Raw genomic sequence first — 17,113 nt, 5'->3', positions numbered from 1 at the left:
GTGCTTCATGCTCGGAAACCTCCAATGTGGCTGAATTACAACAATTCTGCAAAGATGAGCGGCCAAAATTCCTCCAGAGCGTTGGCCTCATTGCCAGTTATCGCAAACGCTTGATTGCAATTGTTGCTGCTAAGGGCGGCCCGACCAGTTATTAGGTTTAGGGGCAATCACTTTATCACACAGGGACCTGTAGGTTTGGATTTCTTTTTCCCTTAATAATAAAGACCTTCATTTATAACCTACATTGTGTGATTACTTGTGTCATCTTTGTCTAATGTTTACATTTGTTTGGTGTCTGAAACATTGAAGTGACAGACATGCCAAGTAAGAAATCACGAAGGGGGTGAACACTTTTTCACACAAATGTATTGCCTCTTACCCACCCATCTTGCCATCTAGTCCTGGGTGATGGCCACCTCAGACCTTGCCTGTTGGTACTGTGGATGTTCTCCACCTTAGGTCAGCGGTGCGCTGACATCTTTGGAGGACCTTTGACCAAGCTTTGTGTGCTCGCACCTTTACCATATCCACCCACATGAGGGATTTAGGATGTGTGTGATTCCTGGATCTACAGAGTGTCCCTACAACAAGACTTACACACTAGAGGACCGAGGCGAGTGACGGGTGACACATCAAGAGTTGCCACAGCATAGTCGTGTTTGATCCACAGTGGACGGATCTTGATATTGGTCTACTGGCCCTCGAAGGCCTGAAGAAGGATAACTGAGACCTGAAAATGCTGGTGACACCCCAGGACAATATCAAGTCTGTTTGTCATAATAGACTTGCATGTGTAGCCTTTAACCCTTCCCATTCCTCGGAGCTCTAGCAATGTGGGAACTGCGTGCTATCGTCCATTGGATAACACCAGGCGTTCCGGCTCGTCGCGGTCATGAATCAGACGTTCTGCCATGTCTGCACCAATGTAATATTGATTATGAGGCTTGGGCTCATCATTGTGGGACCTCTGAATGCCCCCCATCTCCTGAGATTCCCGGAGCCCACTGGCCGCCCGGCCCTCCCTTGGCTTGTATCTCTGCGGCATGTGATCCCTTTGCTTTGCGCTATGTGGACACCGCATCCTCCGCCATCGGCTGCTGTGGAAACAATCTTTTTGATCATGTTTTCTTTTTTTTTTTATTCTCGTCTCACTGTTTCATGAAAATTCATTAATCTGTGACATTTAAACGCTGTGTCTGAGAGGTGTCTGCCACTGGGCCGGCTGCCCGCATCAATACTTTACTTACTTCTTGGCATCTTATCAATATTTCGGGGACCCCAGCAAGTACACATGGACTCCGCGCCCGTCAGTCGGCACACACCCACCGCCGCTCCTTAACGAGCCAGAGCTAACGGATATTAAAGCGTCAGATCGTTTCACAGCTTCATAACACGTAGCTGAGCGTTTCTGCCTCTCCTCCTCCTCGTCCTCCTCCTCCCGCGCTCAGCTCTTGTTTATCTGATGTCATTCACAGAGCCATAAATATGGAACAGAGACGCCTTTATCAGACCTGCGGCGCAGGGTATCGTGGTGAAATCTGGTTATGTGTCTCCAGAAAAATAACAGATCAGTCCCTCCGCTCGCTACAAACCATCAGCGCCATTTTCTTTGTCGTACAATGACACCGAACTGGAAATGTGGAGAAGAATGACAGAATCAGCGGAGGCACCAATATCACGGACTGATTTCATAGTGACCCTTTCTTTTACTCATCCTTTTATAATAAGGCAAAAAAAATGTACTTTTAGGGTGTGTTCACTTCTGCAACCAATGTTTTAACGCTCCAATGTTAAAAAAACAAACAAAAAAACAGTAACTTTGTAAAGTTCTGATTAGAAATATCATTCTGCTTTCTGTATGCAGTCCCCATGCAAAACCATGTGTCTCCCTGGTTACAGACTCATCGCTCGTGGGTTGTATGTTTCCATGCTTTCCTGCTCTACCCAGACAGATGAAAGGCTTCAAGGCGAGACAGACACGGTTTGTTTCACGTCTGCAGACACGCGAGCCCGGAACGCTACACAGAAAACAGATTTCTTTATTTTTTCAGTGAAGACTGTTTGCTACGTTGCTTTGTTTTAATGGCATGAAAAAAATCTATAAATACTTACATTTCATTAGAAAAGTTTTGGATATAAAAAATATTTTACTCCAAGATTAAAGTTGTTCATGACATGGGAAAAAGAGAATCCTCCTTAGCTGTGCGAAGGGATTCTTCTCAGTAAGAGAAATCGTAGAATTCTTTATTGAGCATTTTTAATCTTTCCAAGAAGAAGAAAAGAATAATAATCAGTAGGTAAGGCGTCCCACATCATAGTCTTTGACTATCAGTCAAGAGAACCCCCCAACTCCACTCAGCCCCGTACTCCCACTCAGCCCCGTACCCCCCACTCCACTCAGCCCCATACCCCCCATTTCCACTCAGCCCCGTACCCCCCAACTCCACTCAGCACTGTACCCCCCCAACTCCACTCAGCCCCGTACTCCCACTCAGCCCCGTACCCCCCACTCCACTCAGCCCCGTACCCCCCAACTCCACTGAGCCCCGTACCCCCCAACTCCACTCAGCCCCGTACCCCCCAACTCCACTCAGCCCCGTACCCCCCAACTCCACTCAGCCCCGTACTCCCACTCAGCCCCGTACCCCCCACTCCACTCAGCCCCATACCCCCCAACTCCACTCAGCCCCGTACCCCCCAACTCCACTCAGCACTGTACCCCCCCAACTCCACTCAGCCCCGTACTCCCACTCAGCCCCGTACCCCCCACTCCACTCAGCCCCGTACCCCCCAACTCCACTCAGCCCCGTACCCCCCAACTCCACTCAGCCCCGTACCCCCCAACTCCACTCAGCCCCGTACCCCCCACTCCACTCAGCCCCGTACCCCCCAACTCCACTCAGCCCCGTACCCCCCAACTCCACTTAGCCCTGTACTCCCAACTCCACTCAGCCCCGTACCCCCCACTCCACTCAGCCCCGTACCCCCCACTCCACTCAGCCCCGTACCCCCCAACTCCACTCAGCCCCGTACCCCCCAACTCCACTCAGCCCCGTACCCCCCAACTCCACTCAGCCCCGTACCCCCCAACTCCACTCAGTCCCGTACTCCCCCAACTCCACTCAGCCCCGTACCCCCCAACTCCACTCCGCCCCGCAGAAATGCTAGCACAGGCTTCCCGTATCTGTTGTTTCAGATGCTGCACATCTCGTATCTTCACAGCATAGACAATTGCCTTCATATGACCCCAGCATCTGAGACAACAGATACGGGAAGCCTGTGCTAGCATTTCTTCTGCGGTGTTGCTATCAGTTTGTCAAGAGTGTGAGAAGAGGGCTGCACTGACAATCCAACACAATGGGCAGCACTTTGAACACATTTTATAAGTGGTCATAAACATGTAAATAACTTGTAAAAGAATAAAGTTACGTTACAATAAAGCACACCATTGTTTTTCTTCTGAAATTCTCAATAAGTTTGATGTGTCACATTACCCTCTTCCCATTGGCAAAAATAAAGTTGGATCCAAAATGGCCGCCATGGTCACCACCCATCTTGAAAAGTTTTCCGCCCTCCCATATACTATTGTGCCACAAACAGGAAGCTGACATCACCAACCATTCCCATCTTATTTAGGTGTATCCATATACATGGCCCACCCTGGACATTATCCTCCGTTACCAGGCTACATGTGGCTGAACATGGTGTTTCTGTAGAATCCCTGGTAGTGGATGATGACCACTGATGATTATATGACCTTGGTATAACATAAACCAATGATGTGACCAGTTCTACTAGTGGTTCACCACGCCACCTGCCATCTACAGGGGATGTAATCCAGGTTCTCCATCCCTGAGGGCTTCTGATGACTGGGCGAGAAGATCCATAGCTCCGATAATTATCTGTGATGGATGGCAGGAGATGGTGGGATAATACTCTTCTGTCGACATTTTGTGACTATCAGTCTTCCCATTTGCCACCACTTATGGGACAGGTTACACTCCCTGCATCCATCCCTACTAGGATACTACTGAATGTCGGAGCCCCGGGAGCAGTCGTGGCCACTAATACACCTGGAGTGTCCCTCTAATAATATGTGACCCCTCTCGCGGGCGAGCAGTGTGAAGTGACCGCCTTGTGAATATTTCATGGCGTCTCTGCTCACAGCCAGGCAATGATGTCTGCAGATCTGCTCCATATTTCACAAGGATAATACAGATTCCGTGTTCCTGGCTGATCTTAGAATTAAGGGGGTTAAATGATGTCAGCCGTGCACTGCAGCGTCATCTGTTTACATGTCCAACAGACATCGGCCCCCCACCGAGTGTTCATTATACTGTGATCTCTGCCCCCTGTACTGGGGCAAGAAACCCCCCTGTGAAAGAGGTTTGGTCATATGAGGGTAGAGGTGTCTCTGTGTGTGTGATGTGTTTGTCCAGGTAATGTGTGTATGTAGATATGTATGTAATATGTGTATGTATGATGCTTGTGTACGTATGTTTGATGTGTGTATGTATATGTGTGTCTTATGCATGTTTGTCTGTAATATGTGTATGTGATATGTATGTAATACGTGTATGTATGATGCATGTGTATGTTACATGTGTGTATTGTGTATATGAGTATCTTATGTGTGTAAGTATGTATCTGTGCGTCTGTAGTATGTGTATGTATGTGTGTGTCCATGTGACGTGTGTAATATGTGTATGTAAATTGCGTGTATGATGCACGTGTATGTTTATGTATAGTATAAATGTGTGTATGATCCATGTGTATAAATATATATATATATATATATATATATATATATATATATATGTGTGTGTGTATGTATATGTGTGCATGTATGATGCATGTGTATGTATGTTTGATGTATCTGTATGTGTGTATGTATATATGTTTATATGTATATATGTCTTATGCATGTGTGTGTATATGTGTGTGTGTCTTCATGTAACATGTGTATACATGAGTATGCATGTGTTTGTATGTTTCATGCATGTATATACTGTATATGTGTGCATATATATGTGTGTTTATTATGCATGTACGTGTGTGTCCATAATATATGTATGTGATATGTAAGAAGTGTATGTGTGATGCATGTTTATGTATGATGCATGTGTGTGTGTATATATATATACACTCACCGGCCACTTTCTTAGGTACACCATGCTAGTAACGGGTTGGACCCCCTTTTGCCTTCAGAACTGCCTCAATTCTTCGTGGCATAGATTCAACAAGGTGCTGGAAGCATTCCTCAGAGATTTTGGTCCATATTGACATGATGGCATCACACAGTTGCCGCAGATTTGTCGGCTGCACATCCCAAAGATGCTCCATACAAGGCAGGATGGATCCATGCTTTCATGTTGTTTACGCCAAATTCTGACCCTACCATCCGAATGTCGCAGCAGAAATCGAGACTCATCAGACCAAGCAACGTTTTTCCAATCTTCTACTGTCCAATTTCGATGAGCTTGTGCAAATTGTAGCCTCAGTTTCCTGTTCTTAGCTGAAAGGAGTGGTACCCGGTGTGGTCTTCTGCTGCTGTAGCCCATCTGCCTCAAAGTTCGACGCACTGTGCGTTCAGAGATGCTCTTAGGCCTACCTTGGTTGTAACGGGTGGCGATTTGAGTCACTGTTGCCTTTCTATCAGCTCGAACCAGTCTGCCCATTCTCCTCTGACCTCTGGCATCAACAAGGCATTTCCGCCCACAGAACTGCCGCTCACTGGATTTTTTTTCTTTTTCGGACCATTCTCTGTAAACCCTAGAGATGGTTGTGCGTGAAAATCCCAGTAGATCAGCAGTTTCTGAAATACTCAGACCAGCCCTTCTGGCACCAACAACCATGCCACGTTCAAAGGCACTCAAATCACCTTTCTTCCCCATACTGATGCTCGGTTTGAACTGCAGGAGATTGTCTTGACCATGTCTACATGCCTAAATGCACTGAGTTGCCGCCATGTGATTGGCTGATTAGAAATTAAGTGTTAACAAGAAGTTGGACAGGTGTACCTAATAAAGTGGCCAGTGAGTGTATATATATATATATATATATATATATATATATATATATATATATATATTTATATATATATATATATATATATATATATATATATATATATATATATATATATACTGTATATGTGTGTGTGTGTATAATGCATGTGTATATACACTGTGTTCCAAATTATTATGCAAATTGCATTTAAGTGTCTTAAAGATTTAATTGTTTTGTTTTTCAAATAAACTCGTGGATGGTATTGGGTCTCAGGGCTCAATGAATCACTGAAATCAATCTTAAACACATGTGATAATTAGTTTTCCAGGTGATTCTAATTAAAGGAAAACTACTCAAAAATGATGTTCCACATTATTAAGCAGTCACAGGTTTCAAGCAATATGGGAAATAAAAAGGATCTCTCTGCTGCTGAAAAGCATCAAATAGTGCAATGCCTTGGACAAGGTATGAAAAAATTAGATATTTCACGAAAACATAAGAGTGATCATCATACTCTGATGAGATTTGTGACTGAAACACAGCACAGACAGAGTTCATGCAGAAAAAGGCATAATGAGGAAGGCTTCTGCCAGACAAATTCATTGGATTAAGAGAGCAGCTGCCAAAATACCATTACAAAGCAGGAAACAGTTATTTGAAGCTGCTGGTGCGTCTGGGGTCCCTCGAACCTCAAGGTGTAGGATCCTTCAAAGGCTTGCTGTGGTGCATAAACCTACTATTCGGCCACTCCTAAACAGTGTTCACAGCAGAAACGGTTGCAGTGGGCCCAGACATACATGGAGACTAATTTTCAAACAGTCTTGTTTACTGATGAGTGTCGAGCAACTCTGGACGATCCAGATGGATGGAGTAGTGGATGGTTGGTGGATGGTACCATGTCCCAACAAGGCTGCGACGTCAGCAAGGAGGTGGAGGAGTCATGTTTTGGGCTGGAATCATGGAGATCCAGCTGGTGGGGCCCTTTAAGGTTCCTGAAGGTGTGAAAATGACCTCAGCAAAGTAAATAGAGTTTCTGACTGACAACTTTCTTCCATGGTCTAAAAAGCAGAAAGTTGCCTTCAGGAGCAAAATCATCTTCATGCATGACAATGAATACCTCTGAGTCATTGGCTGCTATGGGCATAAAAGGAGATAAACTCATGGTGTGGCCACCATCTTCCCCTGACCTCAACCCTATAGAGAACCTTTGGAGTATCATAAAGCAAAAGATCTATGAGGGTGGGAGGCAGTTCACATCAAAACAGCAGCTCTGGGAGGCGATTCTGACTTCATGCAAAGAAATACAAGCAGAAACTCTCCATAAACTCACAAGTTCAATGGATGCAAGAATTGTGAAGGTGACATCAAAGAAGGCGCCTATGTTAACATGTAACTTGGCCTGTTAGGAGGTTTTGGAGTTAAATAGCTTTTTTGTTCAGTGAATGTGACCTCCTAATGCTGCAAATTCCACAAATGAGCATTTTCAGTTCTTTAAAACATATCAAATGTTTAGAAATTCTACTGTGCCTAATAATTTGGAACAGAGCATTTTAAGTTTTTATTCATTTTGGAGATTATACTGTTATCATTGGGAGGTTTATTCAATAAAATTCAATGTATACGCTAAGGGGTGATGACTTTTATTAGACTGACCGTCATTTACATCGACCATTTAGGAAAATCAGAGAAAAATGTAATTTGCATAATAATTTGGAACATAGTGTATATATGTCTATTATGCATGTGCATGTATGTATGTATCTGTGTGCAATAAGTGTATGTATGTTTGATATGTGTGTATGATGGGTGTTTGTTTTGTATCTGTGATATTGATGTATTGAGTGTGTGTAACGTGTACAGACTCCACTCACTGTCCGCGGTGTGTATGTATCGTACGTGTGTCTGTGAGGTGTATATGTAACGTGTACAGACTCCGCTCTGTCTGCTGCGTGTATGTATCGTACGTGTGTCTGTGAGGTGTGTATGTGTTTAACGTGTACAGACTCCGCTCACTGTCCGCGGTGTGTATGTATCATACGTGTGTCTGGGAGGTGTATATGTAACGTGTGCAGACTCCACTCACTGTCCGCGGTGTGTATGTATTGTACGTGTGTCTGTGAGGTGTGTATGTGTGTAATGTGTACAGACTTCGCTCACTGTCCGCGGTGTGTATGTATCGTACGTGTGTCTGTGAGGTGTGTATGTGTGTAACGTGTACAGACTCCGCTCACTGTCTGCGGTGTGTATGTATCGTACGTGTGTCTGGGAGGTGTGTATGTGTGTAACGTGTACTGACTCCGCTCACTGTCCACGGTGTGTATGTATTGTACGTGTGTCTGTGAGGTGTATATGTAACGTGTACAGACTCCGCTCACTGTCTGCGGTGTGTATGTATTGTACGTGTGTCTGTGAGGTGTATATGTAACATGTACAGACTCCGCTCACTGTCTGCGGTGTGGGGGTAGTGGATCATTTACTGGATGGCTCTGGCACAGGTGACGTTACCGCTGTCTGCCTGGCACATATGTACATTGTGGGGGTCCTGCTGATTAGAGTGTCCGCTCTGGGGCGAGGGTCGACCTCTCCAGTCTTTCGGATTCTTTTTACCCGTGTAAACCCTACAGTCAGAGACATATTTCTTTATGTTTGTTCCTCTTCTTCCCATAGGTGACTGCTGGCTGACACTAGCGGGATTCGGGGATATCGCCCATGTTTATGAGACCCCTCAGGAGAGCGGGAATGAGCAGCGGCCGTAGACCCAGACGCCCAGACCTGCCGCACTAAAAGGTATTGTTTAGTCTTGTCCTGCATATTTCCTGACATTGATTTGTGCTCCGATCACATCCAAAGCTGCATAAATAATGGTCCCGGCTGTCACCACAGTGCTGGTACACCTGACCCAGCGATCCGCTAACAGTGATGTGCCGCACTCCCCGCACTGTGGGCGCTTTATTTGTCAGACCCTACTCTGCATCGCCCACAATACATCCCAGCAGGAGGCAGCAGTCACATAGGTGCCTAAGCCCAAGAGCTGACAGATAACCAGCAGAATTGTGATCGCAGCTCTGGCTGTGACTGGTGTAGAAGCCGGTGTAAAGTTGTAAGCTGTAAAGTTCAGATGCCCTGATGCCGAGGGTGAATCTGGAGGCTCGGGGCCATGAATTATACACAATGCCCAACCATAGGGAGCATAAAGTGACATATCAGCAATAATTTATGCTGTGTAATGCCGGCGGCTCGTTAAAAGGCCCACGTCACTGTCACAACAATGGACTAATTAACCAGGTACTGAATCTAATGTGTGAGCCAGGAGCCAACAAACCACTGGTGCTGCCCACAGGGGCCCAGGAGGTCAGGGGGCCACATCTGCCTCCAAAGAATTGTACATTATGATGAGATATTACACTGCCAAGGGCCTATATACTGTTATTGATCTGGTGTGATCTGTCACCCAGATTTCCATAGACCCTGACTGGAATATGATGCTGCTTTACTGTTCACAGATACATTGTGATTTGTCTCCTCTGCTCTGTGTCAGTTTCTACTGTAGTAACTTCTAGCATTTTATTTATGAACCAGGAGGCTTGATCACATGTGGTTGATCACATCTTTGGAAAGCTGAGTTCACATTCCCTAGCCACGCGCAAACCTGATTACTGCCACACCTGTTCTCAATCAAGAAATCACTTAAATAGGACCTGCCTGACAAAATGAAGTAGACCAAAAGATCCTGAAAAGCTAGACATCATGCCGCAATCCACAGACATTCTGGAACAAATGAGAAACAAACTAATTGAGATCTATCAGTCTTGAAAAGGTTATAAAGCCATTTCTCAATCTTTGACGTCATGCCAACAGCGGCAGCAGAGGAGATGGAGACATTACTTTCTCTACCTCTTCTGTAATTGTTCTCCGATCCTTTCATGCGAGAGGATCGGAGCACAGTAGCATGACACTGGGCTCTGGCTCGCAGCAGAGCTGGTGCTGAGGGTCATTAGCATATTGTATCGGATGCTATGCGCTAGTGTGACACCGGTCTTAGAGACACACACAGACAGTAGATGTGTGCTACAGCTTTTGGTGTTTTACCTCTGCAGAGTGCTGGATTCACAGCTACACTGCTCAGCACTGCTGTATAATGTTCTCCATGTTGCTGGTGCTGCTGCTTTTCAACGTTTGCTACATAGAGACAAGAAAGTAAGAACCTGTCTCTTCTGTCTGCGCCGAGTATGGGAGATAGTACAGCAGCTAGTAACACTAGCTCAGAGACAACTGAGCTGGAGATCGGTCCTGCTGAGTGGAAAACTGGAGAAAATGCAGAATACAAGATGTGTAATGTTTATGACTTGTTATTCCTCATGTGCACACAGCGGCTTATCCTGACATATTTGAATATTCGTTTTTGCAGTGGTACTTTCCTCATTAGTGGTGGCTGCCCCGCTATGTGCTGACACCCAGCTTTCCCAGGATCAGATATTAATAATGGTTCCTTCTAGCAGCGACAGATGAGGACGACGTGTATTTCCTGAGACTTTAATGCAATAAAGCCCTAATGGAATGTGCGGCGGCGGAGTATCGAGTGTCCGAGGCTCCGATTGTTTACGTTTATTTTGGATCCACTGTCTGTGAATTCTTTGTCCTCAGAGGACCTCTGCTCCATCTTCTCCTCCTCCAGTCCTCGCTGCTGCCGTCGACTGACTGCGCTCAGATCCATTTACCGGGACAGATCAGGTTCTGACAAAAAAAAGTTTGGTTTTGCACCAAAAAGCCTCTCAGTGGCTATCAGAGGGAACATAAGATAAGAATATCAGATGCAAGGAGGAGACAAATCCCCGCTGCCGTGCCGGCTCCAGGTAAACGATAGGCCGGGAAAGATAAGACGTAGACAATTCCCAGCGCCCCGGTCCCACGCCGCCCGGACCTATAGGTGGCGGCACAAATCCACTGCAGGGATCCGAGATGCTTACCTCAATCCGCTCGGCTGTCTCTAGCACTGCCAAAAATCCGGGGCACTGTGCCAGACACCCAAGCTGAGGGAGAGCATGGACCATAAGATTCTGACGATCGGCTAATTATGGTTTATGAATTTCAGCTTTAATCTGCAGTTCACTGAGTCCTGATTAAATATCAGTTAAACACAATTAAAGTTAGTGTTGTGTTTCCCTCTCTTGATCAGAATAATTAGAGACTACGCCGCTCATGTCACCAGTCACAGGCAGAATTTTTTTCCTCCTCCCCCCCCCCTCTCGTAAATGAATATGTTTCTTTAAAAGCAGTTTTACGGCACCAGCTGTTGGTATTATTCTGCATCTCGCTGTTATCATTGCACCGATTATCTCTCAGTAGCCTAAACCTTGCGCCATCGCTTCCGGCACTCCTCCTCCTCTGCCCCCATCACTGCCGGCACTCCTCCATCACTGCCGGCACTCCTCCACCCCCATCACTGCCGGCACTCCTCCACCACCAACACTGCCGGCACTCCTCCACCACCATCACTGCCGGCACTCCTCCACCACCATCACTGCTGGCACTCCTCCACCACCATCACTGCCGGCACTCCTCTGCCCCCATCACTGCCAGCACTCCTCCTCCACCATCACTGCCAGCACTCCTCCATCACTGCCGGCACTCCTCTGCCCCCATCATTGCCGGCACTCCTCCACCACCATCACTGCTGGCACTCCACCACCACAATCACTGCCGGCACTCCTCCACCACCATCGCTGCCGGCACTCCTCCACCACCAACACTGCCGGCACTCCTCCACCACCATCACTGCCGGCACTCCTCCACCACCATCACTGCCGGCACTCCTCCACCACCATCACTGCCGGCACTCCTCTGCCCCCATCACTGCCGGCACTCCTCCACCACCATCACTGCCGGCACTCCTCCACCACCAACACTGCCGGCACTCCTCCACCACCATCACTGCCGGCACTCCTACACCACCAACACTGCCGGCACTCCTCCACCACCATCACTGCCGGCACTCCTCCACCACCATCACTGCTGGCACTCCTCCACCACCATCACTGCCGGCACTCCTCTGCCCCCATCACTGCCGGCACTCCTCCTCCACCATCACTGCCAGCACTCCTCCATCACTGCCGGCACTCCTCTGCCCCCATCACTGCCGGCACTCCTCCACCACCATCACTGCTGGCACTCCACCCCCACAATCACTGCCGGCACTCCTCCACCCCCATCACTGCCGGCACTCCTCCACCACCATCACTGCCGGCACTCCTCCACCACCATCACTGCCGGCACTCCTCCACCACCATCACTGCCGGCACTCCTCCACCACCATCACTGCCAGCACTCCTCTGCCCCCATCACTGCCGGCACTCCTCCACCACCATCACTGCCAGCACTCCTCCATCACTGCCGGCACTCCTCTGCCCCCATCACTGCCGGCACTCCCCCACCACCATCACTGCTGGCACTCCACCACCACAATCACTGCCGGCACTCCTCCACCACCATCGCTGCCGGCACTCCTCCGCCCCCATCGCTGCCGGCACTCCTCTGCCCCCATCGCTGCCGGCGCTCCTCCGCCCCCATCGCTGCCAGCACTCCTCCGCCCCATCACTGCCGGCACTCCTCCATCACTGCCGGAACTCCTCCACCCCCATCACTGCCGGCACTCCTCCACCACCAACACTGCCGGCACTCCTCCACCACCATCACTGCCGGCACTCCTCCACCACCATCACTGCCGGCACTCCTCTGCCCCCATCACTGCCGGCACTCCTCCACCACCATCACTGCCAGCACTCCTCCATCACTGCCGGCACTCCTCTGCCCCCATCACTGCTGGCACTCCTCCACCACCATCACTGCTGGCACTCCACCACCACAATCACTGCCGGCACTCCTCCACCACCATCGCTGCCGGCACTCCTCCGCCCCCATCGCTGCTGGCACTCCTCCGCCCCAATCGCTGCCGGCACTCCTCTGCCCCCATCGCTGCCGGCGCTCCTCCGCCCCCATCGCTGCCGGCACTCCTCCGCCCCATCACTGCCGGCACTCCTCCGCCGCCATCGCTGCTGGCACTCCTTCCCCTTCATCGCTGCCGGCACTCCTCCGCCGCCATCGCTGCTGGCACTCCTCCCCCTTCATCGCTGCCGGCACTCCTCCCCCTTCATCGCTTCCGGCACTCCTCTGCCTCCATCACTGCCGGAACTCCTCCCCCTCCATCGCTGCCGGCACTCCTCCCGCCATCATCGCTGCCAGCACTCCTCCCCCTCCATCATTGCCAGCACTCCTCCGCTATCATCACTGCCAGCTCTCCTCCCCCTCCATCACTGCCGGCACTCCTCCGCCGCCATCGCTGCTGGCACTCCTCCAACTTCATCGCTGCCGGCACTCCTCCGCCACCATTGCTTCCGGCACTCCTCCGCTGCCATCGCTGCCAGCACTCCTCCCGCTTCATCGCTGCCGGCACTCCTCCTCCGCCATCGCTTCCGGCACTCCTCCCCCTCCATCGCTGCTGGCACTCCTCCGCCGCCATCACTGCCGGCACTCCTCCCCCTCCATCGCTGCTGGCACTCCTCCGCCGTCATCGCTGCCAGCACTCCTTCCCCTGCTTCATTGCCGGCACTCCTCCGCCTTTATCACTACCGGAACTCCTCCCCCTCCATCAATGCCTGCACTCCTCCGCCGCCATCGCTGCCGGCACTCCTCCCCCTTCATCGCTGCCGGCACTCCTCCGCCACGATCGCTTCCGGCACTCCTCTGCCTCCATTGCTGCCAACACTCATCCACCGCCATCGCTATCACCACTCTTCCGCAGCCATCTCTGCCGGCTCTCCTCTGCCGCCATCGCTGCCGGCACTCCTCTGCTGCCATCGCTGCCGACACTCCTCCACCTCCATCGCTGCTGGCACTCCTCTCCTGCCATCGCTGCCGACACTCCTCCACCTCCATCGCTGCCGGGACTCCTATGCCACCATCGGTGCCGGCACTCACCCTCCATCGCTGCCAGCACTCCTCCGCCACCATCGCTTCCAGCACTCCTCCCCCGCCATCCATGCCGGCACTCCTCCCCCTTCATCGCTGCCGGCACTCCTTCGCCACCATCGCTTCCTGCACTCCTCTACCTCCATCACTGCCGGCACTCCTCCGCCACCCTCGCTGCCGGCACTCCTCTGCCACCATTGCTGCCGACACTCCTCCACCGCCATCGCTACCACCACTCCTCCCCCTTCATCGCTGCCGGCACTCCTCCGCCGCCATCGCTTCCGGCACTCCTCCCCCTCCATCGCTGCTGGCACTCCTCCGCCGCCATCACTGCCGGCACTCCTCCCTCTCTATCGCTGCCTGCACTCCTCCCCCTCCATCGCTGCTGGCACTCCTCCGCCATCATCGCTGCCAGCACTCCTTCCCCTCCTTCATTGCTGGCACTCCTCCGCCTTTATCACTACCGGAACTCCTCCCCCTCCATCAATGCCTGCACTCCTCCGCCGCCATCGCTGCCGGCACTCCTCCCCCTTCATCGCTGCCGGCACTCCTCCGCCACGATCGCTTCCGGCACTCCTCTGCCTCCATTGCTGCCGACACTCATCCACCGCCATCGCTATCACCACTCTTCCGCAGCCATCTCTGCCGGCTCTCCTCCGCCGCCATCGCTGCCGGCACTCCTCTGCTGCCATTGCTGCCGACACTCCTCCACCTCCATCGCTGCCGGCACTCCTCTCCTGCCATCGCTACCGACACTCCTCCACCTCCATCGCTGCCGGGACTCCTATGCCACCATCGGTCCCGGCACTCACCCTCCATCGCTGCCAGCCCTCCTCCGCCACCATCGCTTCCAGCACTCCTCCCCCGCCATCCATGCCGGCACTCCTCCCCCTTCATCGCTGCCGGCACTCCTTCGCCACCATCGCTTCCTGCACTCCTCTACCTCCATCACTGCCGGCACTCCTCCGCCACCCTCGCTGCCGGCGCTCCTCTGCCACCATTGCTGCCGACACTCCTCCACCGCCATCGCTACCACCACTCCTCCCCCTTCATCACTGCCAGCACTCCTCCGCCGCCATCGCTTCCGGCACTCCTCCCCCTCCATCGCTGCTGGCACTCCTCCGCCGCCATCACTGCCGGCACTCCTCCCTCTCTATCGCTGCCCGCACTCCTCCCCCTCCATCGCTGCTGGCACTCCTCCGCCGTCATCGCTGCCAGCACTCCTTCCCCTCCTTCATTGCCGGCACTCCTCCGCCTTTATCACTACCGGAACTCCTCCCCCTCCATCAATGCCTGCACTCCTCCGCCACCATCGCTGCCGGCACTCCTCCCCCTTCATCGCTGCCGGCACTCCTCCGCCACGATCGCTTCCGGCACTCCTCTGCCTCCATTGCTGCCGACACTCATCCACCGCCATCGCTATCACCACTCTTCCGCAGCCATCTCTGCCGGCTCTCCTCCGCCACCATCGCTGCCGGCACTCCTCTGCTGCCATCGCTGCCGACACTCCTCCACCTCCATCGCTGCCGGGACTCCTATGCCACCATCGGTGCCGGCACTCACCTTCCATCGCTGCCAGCACTCCTCCGCCACCATCGCTTCCAGCACTCCTCCCCCACCATCCATGCCGGCACTCCTCCCCCTTCATCGCTGCCGGCACTCCTTCACCACCATCGCTTCCTGCACTCCTCTACCTCCATCACTGCCGGCACTCCTCCGCCGCCCTCGCTGCCGGCGCTCCTCTGCCACCATTGCTGCCGACACTCCTCCACCGCCATCGCTACCACCACTCCTGCGCAGCCATCTCTGCCAGCACTCCTCTGCCACAATCGCTGCCGATACTCCTTCACCGCCATTGCTACCAGCATTCCTCTATCGCCATTGCTACCAGCACTCCTCCACCGCCATCGCTGCCGGCACTCCTCCACCACCATTGATGTTCATGCGGTCTATTGCAGAATCCAGGCAGGAAGTTTCAGTGCAAAAGTATTCCCACCCCTCCTACAAGCTCAGGTGTAGGGAGACTTATAGGCTGTGCAATGCTACCTGGGAAAATAAATATGCAAATAATCTCTACAGAGTAGGAGAGCAGGGTCTCTAGTGCCGCCTAGTCGGGCAACAATCTTAGGAGTCAATATCGAAGCCAAACCACGATTGTCTCCTAAAGGTAAGGACGCCTTTTGCAGACACTTACTCAGGGTCCTTGTGAGTGAAAAGTAGCTGGCTGGATGAGAGGACTTCAATGGAAGGTGTAAAGGGGACATTTCTCCTTAAGGGAAACACCAAGAGCTGGCCAAGTGAAAACAATGGGCAATTAAATGCAAGGTAGGAAAATAAGTCAGCAAATAACTCTTCTCAGGGTCTGTAGGTAGTAATCCTAGAAGTCACAACTGGCCCTTTAAAGAACCCGGCCACACAAGTCCATTGCAGACAGCAGTTTTGTGGTTCTTTCCCCATTGTCAGTGTAAAGTAGCCTTGGTTGCGCCCCTTTTGGAGATAGCCAATCTAATTGCCAGTATTGAGCCTTGAAAGACGCTCTGTGGAAGGCATCTCGGCCAGCCAGCCAGTTCTCCTACCCAGGCACCTGTCTACAAATGGAGTCTTCTCATTTTCTTTGGCTTTACATCCTAAGTTATGTGACAAGATTCTTTAAAGAGTCAAAACTGACTTCTTATTGCCAACTCCACTAGGTGGCACTAGAGACCCACGGTGTGGAGGCTGATTGTATCGGATCACTACCGCTCACAGGCATTTTTGCTCATTGCCCACTCCTCCTTAAGTAGTTTCCAGCCTTAGCTGCATATGTATCACTGCGTGTATCCACAGCTGCGCTGGGTTTGTAGCGGCCATGAGTTGGGCATTGTTAACTGACCACCTTCTCCAGCCCTCACCGCCTTACCCTAGAAAGAAGAAACATTGGCCTAATACATTTTACCTACAGTGTTACATTGTAAAACACCACAAACATAATTCAGTGTAATAAAGTCCAAGAGTTGCAAACATATATGCAAAAGATATTTATTGATAATTTACACAAGATGAATGGCAGAACACATGGTTAAAAAGTGACGGATTTTGTGTTACATTGTAGCAAACTATCCGTCCGGTTAAGAGATTTATGCTGCTGGTCCATTTAGCT

At 51.1% G+C, this 17,113-nt stretch overlaps 1 protein-coding gene across 7 annotated transcripts in view; it reads left to right on the top strand.

Annotated features, from left to right (window-relative positions):
* The window catches only part of ZBTB20 (zinc finger and BTB domain containing 20), a 941,497-nt gene that overhangs the window by 726,514 nt on the left and 197,870 nt on the right, over positions 1 to 17,113 (top strand). For all 7 annotated transcript variants that reach the window (XM_077293705.1, XM_077293703.1, XM_077293706.1 and 4 more), the window contains one exon: positions 8,677 to 8,796. The gene's annotated coding sequence lies outside the window, so the exon portion shown is untranslated. The remainder of the gene's footprint in view (positions 1 to 8,676; positions 8,797 to 17,113) is intronic.

The sequence above is a fragment of the Ranitomeya variabilis genome, chromosome 3 (assembly GCF_051348905.1).
Source record: "Ranitomeya variabilis isolate aRanVar5 chromosome 3, aRanVar5.hap1, whole genome shotgun sequence".
NCBI classification, from domain to species: domain Eukaryota; kingdom Metazoa; phylum Chordata; class Amphibia; order Anura; family Dendrobatidae; genus Ranitomeya; species Ranitomeya variabilis.
Note: the sequence above shows the minus strand (reverse complement) of the source record. Positions and strands in the feature narration are given on the sequence as shown.